This window comes from Rattus norvegicus, chromosome 1 (assembly GCF_021556685.1).
Source record: "Rattus norvegicus strain SHRSP/BbbUtx chromosome 1, alternate assembly SHRSP_T2T, whole genome shotgun sequence".
Lineage (NCBI taxonomy): Eukaryota > Metazoa > Chordata > Mammalia > Rodentia > Muridae > Rattus > Rattus norvegicus.
This window is the reverse complement of record NC_141534.1, coordinates 61,654,414-61,665,315: the sequence shown is the minus strand read 5'-3', so window position 1 is coordinate 61,665,315 and position 10,902 is coordinate 61,654,414. Positions and strand designations below refer to the sequence as shown.

General features: G+C 47.2%; 1 long non-coding RNA gene across 3 annotated transcripts in view; it reads right to left on the bottom strand.

Moving 5' to 3' along the window:
* Positions 1–1,369: 1,369 nt before the first annotated feature.
* Positions 1,370–10,902, bottom strand: part of LOC148007078 (uncharacterized) — a 29,050-nt gene continuing 19,517 nt past the window's right edge. For 2 of the 3 annotated variants that reach the window (XR_015646177.1, XR_015646176.1), the window contains exon 6: positions 9,903–10,081. This is a non-coding gene — a long non-coding RNA (uncharacterized LOC148007078). Of the gene's footprint in view, positions 1,628–9,902; positions 10,082–10,902 lie in introns of those variants that run through there. The other variant, XR_015646178.1, reaches the window with a different exon arrangement.

The window sequence follows — 10,902 nt, the reverse complement described above, 5'->3', positions numbered from 1 at the left end:
ACCAGGTAGCGAAGAGTCTGATCTGGCCAATGCTGATCTGAATCCCTGGGTGCTCAGGGCTACAATGAATACCAGTCATGGGCATGCAATGTGTCACTAACACTGTGTGTGACCACATTCTGAAAGTCTTGTCCAGAAAAAAAAGTGGTCTTGAGCACTGAGTTTCAGTCCCGACCCATGGGGTACAGGATAGCAGATTGACCTGAGTATGAAATCGCATGAATATGCCCTCTGGCTGCTCCCTGGGCTCAGGATAGATGGGCCCTGAGAAGGCACCATTCATGGGTCTGCAGTAGTAGGGGAGAGCTTGGCATTCATGAGGCACTCCTAACCCTTACTTGAGCCAGTCTGGGGAGGAGATGGCATCATTTGTGATATGGACTTACGTGGGACACTATGCTTTGATGTATGGCACAGACAGCTCCCGTCCTCCTTGCTGACAGTTCAGACCCACAGCTGGCCTCATCTCAGACAGTCCCATGAGGAGTGGTGTTTGGTTCCTGCTTCACAGTTAGGGCAGGAAAACACCTAGGATATGATGGGCCACTGCAGTGAATACAGGCCATGCGACTGTCTTGTCCTTGCTTACTTGTTTTTTCCTCTTCCTCCTCTTCCTCCTCCCCCTCCTTCTCCTCCTCTTCTTCCTCCTTCTCCTTCTCCTCCTCCTCCTTCTCCTCCTCTTCCTCCACCTAATTTCAGGAACCACCCAGAGACCTTCACAGGAGTGTAGTTCATGCTAATCAGAATGCAGGGCTGGAGATCAAATTCTGGGTAAGGTCTCCATCCAGTCCTGGTTGCTCCCCCACACACCCTGCCTACCCGAGATTTCCAAATTGTGTTCTCAGGGTCATGGAGAATCCTCTACAGTTAGCCCTGCAGATACAGCCAGTTTCTTGGGAGCACTGGGTTTAGCAGGAGTCCTCTCCATCAGGCTCAGAACCTTAGAGTGAGTGAGAGGGCTTGCTGAGTGGCACACTAGGACCAGAAAGGTGTAGAGCCCTCCAGTGGTAGTCATGAAGTACTGCAGGAGTTTATTTCCTGATTTCCTCACCTCTACCTTGTTCTAAAGCCTTTTCAGGGACCCCTAGAGACCTAAGAAACTTGACTTTGGACCCCCATAGCGCAACAGAGAGACTAAAGCAGCAGCCCTGTGAAATTTCTGCAGAGGACAGTGTGGGCTCTGTGTTATAGAGTGGCTGTGGACTGGCATGAAGGCTGACTGACCAGCCAGTCACAGAGAGCTAGGGACATTAGATTCTTGGAGGAGGGAGCATGAGCGGCAGACACAGCAGAGTTGAGGCCTTCAGAGGAGCCAGCTCATTTAATAGAGAAGCATATGCCCTCCCAAAAGCCTGTCAGCTTAAGACACTGCACTGAAGACCTGACCCAGTAACAATGCCTCATTTACACATCACCTACCTGTGCCTTGTGTAGGGTCCTCAGGTTAGATCCTAAAGTCCATCATGACTTAAAAGCAGAAGTTTGCACATCACTGTAATGTGGAGGCTACTCTCAGCTGATGGGACCCACGCAGTCTGTGGACAAGTTTGCTTAAGTGAAAGTTGGCCGTCCTTGAACTCTCGGGTCTTCCAGGGTAATGTGTGTTGACCACATGCAGAGTCATTCCCTAAAAACATAAGTGCCAACATTCAACAATAGGGAGAGAATCCTATACTGGATGGAATCACTCGGCTCAGTGTGGACACAAAGATATACTATGCAATGGCATGGAGGCTCCCAAGAACTTCTAGGATGAATTGAGGCACACAAGAGCCCACAGTGCAGCCTGGGAGAACATTAAAGTATCTGGAATTATCAGGGACCCTAAGGTATGTTGGGCAGGATATGGAGCTGATGCATGCTGGGATGCTTGGAGGAGACAGCCTGAGGTAAAATAGAGGGCAGTGTGTAATGAAAGCTAAGACAGAGCAACCAACAGGATGGCTTATCTGGCCCAGGACAGATCGACTCTGCCAGAATTAGATGGTCTATGTAGAGCTTCAGTCCTGGGATTGTAGGAGCATAGAAAGCGCCAAAAGTCAGGGTGCAGACTACCTCCATGTTTTCGTATCTCCCTGTAGGTTGAAGAGGCAGAGAACAAACGCAGAGGTGCCCAGTATGTCCTCAGCCTGGACAACAAGTGTCTGTTCAATCATACAGACAGCCCACGACTCTCTCACCCAGCGAAACCTGAGACTGCACACTGGTGGACCAGCTGGTTCCTCAAGAGGTTAGCTCTCTCAATGGCATGAAGTTCAGGTGCTACCTCTTCCTATACTGGCCTGGTGAAGACAGAACCCTGGAGGACATTGTGGTCTGGGCAAGAGATATACAGCAGCCCTTTCTGTGCCAGCCAGCCTTGAAGGTTGCTTGACATCATTCCAGCATGACCAGTCTCCAGCCTTTTCCAAGCAAGTCAGTTGTTGGCCCTTACCACTTCTGCCCACCACATCAGTCGCCTTTCCCTGCCCACTTGTAGGAGATGGGACTAGCTCTGACTTAATCATAGGGCTTTTGATGGGCTCTATTTTTCCTGTTTCTGGTTGTAAGCTACTAGGATTCTCAGGAGCATAAGTGTATGAGAGAAACAAGTGTCTTGTTAGCCCTGAAGCAGCCTGGACTCTGGTCTTATCTGCTAGAGAAGGTGTCATGAAGGGACATGGGCAGTAGAGGGAGGTCTATGGCTGCAAAGCCTGCCTAGGCTCCAATAATCCAAACTGGGTACTGCAGAATTTCTGAGATCACAGCTCTGCAGTTACCCTTCTCATGTCCTGGTTTTAACTACTGCACCCAACACAAAGCCTCCCTTGCAGTATGTCTCAGATCCATTTGAGACTCTGCAAACCAGACATCTTTGTACGGAATGGAAAAGAACCCTTACTGCACATCTCAGGTTGTGGAGGCTGATCCATCCTGTCTGGCAGTGTTTCTTTTTTTTTTTTTCTTTTTTTTTTCCGGAGCTGGGGACCGAACTCAGGGCCTTGCGCTCGCTAGGCAAGCGCTCTACTGCTGAGCTAAATCCCCAACCCCTATGACAGTGTTTCTGAGTCACTGGTATAGGGCTGTTTGGGGTCTCCTCTCCTCACCTTAGCCAAGGAGGTCCAGGGTTATCAAGCAGGTACAGTCCATGGGCTCTGATATGGTTTATGGTATGTTATCTACTCATGGAGCCCTCAAGATTTCTTTACTGCCCAGGCTCCAAAGAAGTATTTGATGCCCCTTTACTTGGATGAGAGGAGACTTGAATGTCACTGCTGCTCACAGGTTCTTGGTAGTTGAGCCCAATAGTGGATGCATTTTTGTGAGTCATATCTGCACCTCCTCCTAACATCTGTTAGAGTAGATGAAGTCTGTCTGGCTGGGTGGGGCAGTACCTCCTCCCCTAGGCCTTCTTGTGTGCATCTTGACCTCGGCCAGAACATGTGGAGTTGGGACAACCATTCTGGATGTCAGCTGATGCAATGCCTCACACAGAGGTGCTGGCAGAACTGAGGGTTCTATTCCCTGGACATTGTGACACGAAACAGACTGGGAACAGTGGGAAGAGGAGGGTCCACAAGGCTAGCTCAGACTCCAATCTCTAAAGATCAGATTTCATCTTTCGTACAAAATCTGGTGAACTAGCCCTGTACGAGACGCATATTACCTTCCATTAGAAAACCTCTGGGAACAAAAACCCTAGTGTAAAGTGGGGTCTGTGCCAACTGTGGGTGCCTGGCATCGGTCAGGTCTGGTGTCAGGATAGGCCCATCCACAGACACACACAGGCACACACACACACACACACACACACACACACACACACACACACACACAGAAACACATCATTTCATGCAAGCCTACACCGCTCCCCCCAATCACCTGCTATCTTGGGATGTGTCCAGGCTGCCTCAACTTAGCTTCTTCCCACCACATATGTCCCTAAATTGTGTGAACCAGGGGTGGTCACTTCCCTTCCTGGGTTCCCTATTCCTCAAGTTCAGGTGAGGTCACTCTGCTCCTCCTGATCCTTTCCTGGTCTAGAGCTTGTCACCTGACCCTGTGGTTCACAAGTGCTCCCAAGGAAGAAATAATCCATGTCTCCATGTTTACGTGGTTGCCCATACTGCTGATTCCTGGCAGGAGTCATGTGTGGATGGGTACTTGACAGTGTCTTGGTCCTTAGTTTGTCAGTGTCTCCATGAACACAGCATTCCTGTGAGACCAAAGCACTCCAGACAGCTTGGGATATGCTGAGTGGCATGGCAGAGTATGCCCCTGAAGAGCAGGCAGGCCCAGCATGGCCACAGTACACCTTGGATGTGCCTGTCTGACTTTCCCAGCAGAGCACGACCTGCTGTAACAGGTGCTTGTCATTATCTTGGGGAACACAGCAGTGAGAACCCTGCTGGGGCTTCTGGTCTCCAGGGAGCAGGCAGGGGCCTTGTGCTCACTTGTCCCTCACTAGTCCCCTTGGCCCAGGGATTGTGGTTTTCAGGACTCCCAGAAGCATCAGAGGCCAGCACAAGTCATCCTTAGTGTGTGCAGCAGCTACAGGTGCATGCAGGTCAGGACCTGTGCCCTGTGTCTTCAGAGACAAGAAGGAGCCAAGAGCATTGGCTGACCCTGAGAAGCCACTTGGGTCTCATAAAGATTCTATTTATGTCCTTCCTCTGGGCCTGTGGAGACATTGTAGGGAACTATGCCAATTTCCTTGGATGCCAGGCTGTGCAGAACTGCAGACTGTGGTCACAATCCACAGGGAATGGACAGGACAATTACAGGCCACGCTCTGCCATGCCTCTGCCTAAAAGTGTGCAATGGGGTCAGGGTATGGGCATAAGGAGGAGCCCACGCAGATTCGAGTCTCCTTCCAATATTCATCTGTGGGCTGGGTAAAGAAAGCCAGCACAAAATCACAGTAACTTTATATGATTGTCTTTTAAAAGAAACATCAAAGATAACAGGTGTAAATCATGAAAATGGCACCTGTGTGTGCGTAGACAGCTGTTTGCATGGAGAGTGTGTACCCACACTCCAAGCACAGATACAGGCATGGGGAGTGTCTGTCTACACTTGGAGCAGAGCATACATGCTATCAAACACACAATAAAGGCCATCATGCCCAGGCCCTGGGTCTATAGGCCACTGAAAGCCTCTCACTCCTCAGTGGGGTCTGATGTCCAATACCTTAGAGACATCTGCAGACTGTGCTGTCAGAACATGAAGAGCCATGAGCGTCTCCCCCGGGAACTCTGTAGTCTTGCTGGAAATGCAAGAGGAAAGCCCAGCCTCTAGGCCAACTTGTAGCATAGTTCATACAAGTATCACTGACACACAAACATGTTGAAGACAACATGGCTGGGCCTGGCAGAGCTGTAACTTGGCCAAAGGCAGAATGGTTGGGACAAATGAACAATCATGGCTGTGGTAGCTCCCTAAAGCCTGGATTTCTGCCCCCTCTATTATGGGGTCTCTGAAGAAGACAAACGGATGGACTCCTTGAGCATCCTGTTGATTAGCTTGCTGTTCAGATGTGGGATGTGGTCACAGTGCTCTGATAAGGCCACAAGAACATCCATGGGAGTGGAAACTAGCCTAGGTGTGTCCTACTGTGCCCAGGGAACTGCACTCTGGCTTATGGTGTGGAGGCCCAGGGTGCAATGGGGTCAAGGAGTGGCATAAGGAGGAGCCCACGCAGCATAGCATGTGAGTCCTTGAACTCACTGCATTTAAGTCCTAGGGTGAGTCTCATGTGGTCAAACTCTGCATGACTCAGGTGGCTGACATCTTACCTGCTGTGATTGACATCACTGGCTTTTACAATGTGGGTGTAGCCTTAAGAGCCATGTTATATACTTGTCAACTGGAAAACAGAACTTGTGTTTCACTTAGGATGGATGTGTGTCCTTCCAAAGTGTGAGTGTACCATACTTTTGTTTTCTTCCCTCCCTCTCCACTTCCAAAGTCTGGAAGGCCTCCTTGATGTGGGCTCTAGACAGCCAACGCTCACTGCAATGATCACTTGGGTTTGCCATGAATGAACTTCTGTACTGGGAACTGACCTGGCGCAGGGCTAGGCTTCCCTTCCTTGCTGACCGAGCAGAAACCTGTGACAATCAAGTGACACCTGAAAGAGTTCCTGTGCACCAAGTTGTGGTACCGTTCTCTGAGTTGCATGCCTCTGTGGATGAGTCCCACAAACGCCAAGGCACTGATGACAGGCCTGGAAAAGGACAGCATAAGTCACAGGAGACCCCAGGTTGATCTGGCAAGGGATAAGGACTCTTTGCTATGATTAACCTTATCTTGCTCATGGACAGACAATTCTCATGTGAACCAAGTGTGCTAAGTTTAAGAAATTGGGCTGGGGCTGGAGAGCAGGCTCAGTGGTTCAGAGCCTGGCTGCACTTTCAAAGGTCCTGAGTTTGATTCCAGTCACCATATTATGGATACTAACTAACTATAATCAGATCTGATGCCCTCTTTGGACACACAGATGTACATGCAGATAGACCACTCAAATAATTGAATCTTAAAAGAAAGGAACAAAGGAATGAAAGAAGGAAGAAAAGAAAGTTAAAGAATGAAAGAAAGAAAAGAATGAAAGAAAGGAAGGAAAGTATGAAAGAACGAACGAAAGAAAGAACGAAAAATCAAGAAAGGCAGAGAGAGAGAGAGAGAGAAAGAGAGAGAGAGAAAGGAAGGAAGGAAGAATGAAAGAAAGAGAGAGATAAAAAGGAGAAGAAAAGAAAGGAGGAAGCAAGCAAGCTGGTCAACTGTAGAGAAATGGGCCTGTAATACCAGACAATCAAGACACACAGTAGGAAGGGGGATCAGAAGTTCAAGGCTAGCCTGGTCTACAGCATGAGTTCAAGGTCATCATGGACAACTTAGTCACACCCTTTTTCTAAAGTTGAGGAGGGCTAAGGCTACTAACTCAGTGGTAGAGCACTCGTGGGGAAAGCAGACTGCTGTCCATTGATACCTCTCCTTCCTTGCTCTGAAATACACAATGGTATTAGAAGAGTCAAAGGTTCTTGGCCTAGTATCCACTATTCTATTTGCTACATCGTTAAGGGTGCAGTTTTTGGTATTTTGTCAGGGATCAGATCTATGAAATAAAACTTAAGCAATACTCTTATTGCTGTCAGAGTGGCAGGTGGATGATAAATGCTTGCCCACCTGCATCAGTACAAAGCTGGTTCCTTGGACTCCCTGCAAACACATCACTGCTAACTGTATGCCCTGTGTAGGCTTTTCCAGCACTGTACATAGCTTGAAAACCTTACCTGCTATGGACCCTTGAGTGGGCATCCTGCCTCTCTCAGTCTCAGAATGGAGCACCTGGTCACCTCTAGGCTCACAGGTCAGGGACCTCTTCCATCCCATGGTGAACAAGACTGGCACGGCTGCACACACTTTGAAAAAAGAATATATTGGCAACCCTTAACGAAAAAGATGGTTCTTACTTTCCATTATGGCATTCTATAAAATACGGGTATTTCCTGGTACAATTACACATGTCATTGATTGTGTGTGTGCGTATGTTTTTGGAGGTTGGAGGGGGATAATTCATTTCTCTAAGCCCCTTCCTCAATGCGAGGCGAAAAACATTGACTCTCATACAGACTTTTAATAATTACACAGTTATTTATATATTTTAAGATTTGTTTATTTTTCCAACTTTTTTAGCGCTCTCTCTATATATATATATCTCTCTCTCTTTCTCTCTCTCTCTCTCTCTCTCTCTCTCTCTCTCTCTCTCTATGGGTATGTGTGTGTAATTAGATATAATACTCAGGGTCAGTACATCCTACACTTGAGCTACCCTATAACTTTTTATGTTTTAAACAGCCTTATTATGATATCTTTGACATACAAAGGTGATATGTGCTAGAGGTGAGCATATTGATGTTCTTAAAGACATGTTCTTTCTCAGATACAGAACGCGAGCTGGCTAAAATCCTTGCTGCTCCTGCAGATTAACCTTGTCATGCACTGAAGCAATGGGACACATACTAAGCACACTCCCTGAGATGCCTCCTAGGTTGGTAGCACTGGCTCCATCCCAGGCACAGCTGGAGTGGGCAGCTGTAAGGTTGAGGACCTGGATTCAGGACACTGGGCCCCAGGAGCACCTCACCTGCTGGTCATCCTGTGTACCTCTGAATGTTACTCCTGGGTTCTCACTGCCTGGCACTTAACCATAGACACCACTGTAGAACTGTCTAAGGCCAGAAGGGCAAAAACATTGTTGTTATAAATTTCTACTATGGAAACATCAAATGTTGTGCTTCTTGAACAGTTTTATGAAATGAACCTGGAAGAAACACAAGAAATATGGCCTGAAGTCTCTTCTGGAACTGCCACTCCAGCATATTCTTCCACAGGCAGTCACTCTCCTCTGCACTACCGTCCCCCTTGTTTTGCAGCTCATGGATCTCCTTGCTTAGCATATCCACAAGGTGCATTTGCTGTTGCTTCTCCAGCTTCTCCCTGGTATCTTGTTTCCATGGGTCTGGAGACAGACTCCCCAGAGGACAACTCCTCTTTACTGATAGTTATGAACTGCAGATCCCTGTGCTCAATAGTGTGGTGTTGCTGTGGGGACTACAACACCAGAATGACTGTTTCTTGGGGCCTCTGCAGTGTGGAAGGTTTTCCTGGTTTGGTCGGTGTGGTCAAAGAAGAGAAGGAAGCAGGTTCAGGGAACGAGAGTGCATCTCTCACCCATTCCTCTCCTGCTCCCTGTGCTTCCTCTCTGCTTCCTTGTCCAGGCAGGCCTTCTATATCTCAGGCCACCGCTGCTGCTCCTCACTATTTTTTGCTACCCAGCAGCCACCTGAACAGACTGGGATCCTGCCTTGTTTGCACAAGGTGGTGGGAGGGGCAAATCCACTAAAATGCCGCCAAAATCTGGTGTAGTGGACCTGTGGTAGAGGAGGTGGTGGAGGGAGGTCTGTTCATATGGGCTGGGAGACAGTGACAGTGGTGGGCAGCACCTCTGCTGGGGTTTCCCAATGGCCTGGACCACTCTTAGTCAGAGTGGAAGCAGGGGTAACTGACTTGGAGGAAGGGTTCAGGTGCTCCTGTCTGGATGTCATAGATTCCAATGAGGAGCGCTGGATCCACATATTACTGTCACACTAGAGACCCTTGCCAGCCTCTACTCAATGGAGCTCAAGTAGGTAAAACTCTTCCTGAAGTTCTTCCTTGGAAGGGGTAAGAGGCTGAGAAAAGTAAAGAGGAAGCTCTACTAATTCAGGGACTCCCAGAGATGTTAGCAAAATTTCATGCATGTTTCTTCCTCACAGAGGAGGTAACAAAAACTGGGGAATGGGTGAATAACCAGACCTGGCACTGCTTTATGGCTCACCCGCCAAGTAGCCAGCTGTTCCTGTGTCTATGAAGGAATAAAAAGATTTTTCTATACACTGATGCATGCTGTTTGTGGCACTGTCACTCCTGCAATTTAGCTCCTAACCAGGTCTAGGTTGAGGGGTCTGTTCTTGTGAAATGTAAAGAAATAAACAATCAGATGCTTAAACCTGCATAAAGGCGTACTTTTTCCTCAGGGATCTGTTTTACAATCTTTTAAAAAGCATTCAAGGGGGTTGAAACCCCGAAAGGAGCTTTGCCATTTCAGGAAAGGGCGATGGATGGAAGATTTGTATGGTGGGTTACTGGGAAGACAGGAAGGGCTAATATTGGATTATAAAGGAAATAAATAAATGGTTTTCTAAAAAGCATGTATTTTAAATGCTGTGCTAAAAATGTAATGTTGACCCTATGCTTTCAATAAAAAACATTTCACATTTTCTTATTTACTCATTTACACTAATTCGCATTTTCCCAGATTCAATAATTTAGTATTAGTTTACTTGAGTAGCGTAATAAAAATAAAACTGCTGTGAACAAAATTCAGGAATGATAGTTAATGTAATTTGTTGAGAACTGTATCAAAGAAGTAAGATATTTCACAAGTAAGAAAGTGTTCCAGCTCATCTCAGACCTCAGTGCAGAGGTCTCCAGTGGAGACAGATGTTAGCTGCTGTTCTAGTGGTATATGCACACTTCTCTCCAGGAATAGGAGGCTGATCTATTAGAAATAGTGTTAAAAACCCAAGTGTCACATTAAATGACAAGTAAAATAAACATAACAACATTCCTTTAAATGCAGGAGCCATGTCATACCCATCATACACTGAGGGCAGGATATTTAGCACTGAGCCAGAGACAAAGATGTATCAGAAGTTGGCTTCACGCACCCCTACAAGTCTCCTGACACCACAGACCAGGAGAAGGACTTTTCTCCAGGACTAGATGAGATCTGTGCTAGAGACATGAGAGTAAATACGTGAAGCCTTTTGGAGGTTGAAGCCTTTTGGAGGTTGGGGTCCCTATTCAGGATACTCCATCCTCACTACTTTGTTAGCCAGCCTTTTAAGTGTAAAAATGATCTCCACTACCTTGGAAACCTGACACTTTTTTGAAGACACATTTACAGTGCATTTTGATTCTATAAGGTCAAGGGGTTTTCAAGTAAAATCCTAATTTTGGACTAATTTGAGACCTCTATGAAAACAACAATGATCAAAGTACAATGTGCCTCACTGCCTTCTGGGTTACAAGGTGACTTAGAGAGTGCCTCCTCTTGTCACATTGGGGCTGAAAAGGTGATCTGCTCTGTTTTTCATCAGCCTGTCTTTACCAGGCAGATTCGTTGCATCACTGTGCTCTGTCCAAGGCTTTTGAGGACTCTCTGGGGAGCCGTTTTGAGCTGAATTATTATAGAGCTCAAAACCTTTACTCTTCCACCTATCGATGATGGACAATGCCATCGTCTGCTACACATGTGGCTGGAGCCATGGATCCCTCCATGTGTACTCATTAGTTGATAGTTTGCTACCTGGTAGTTCT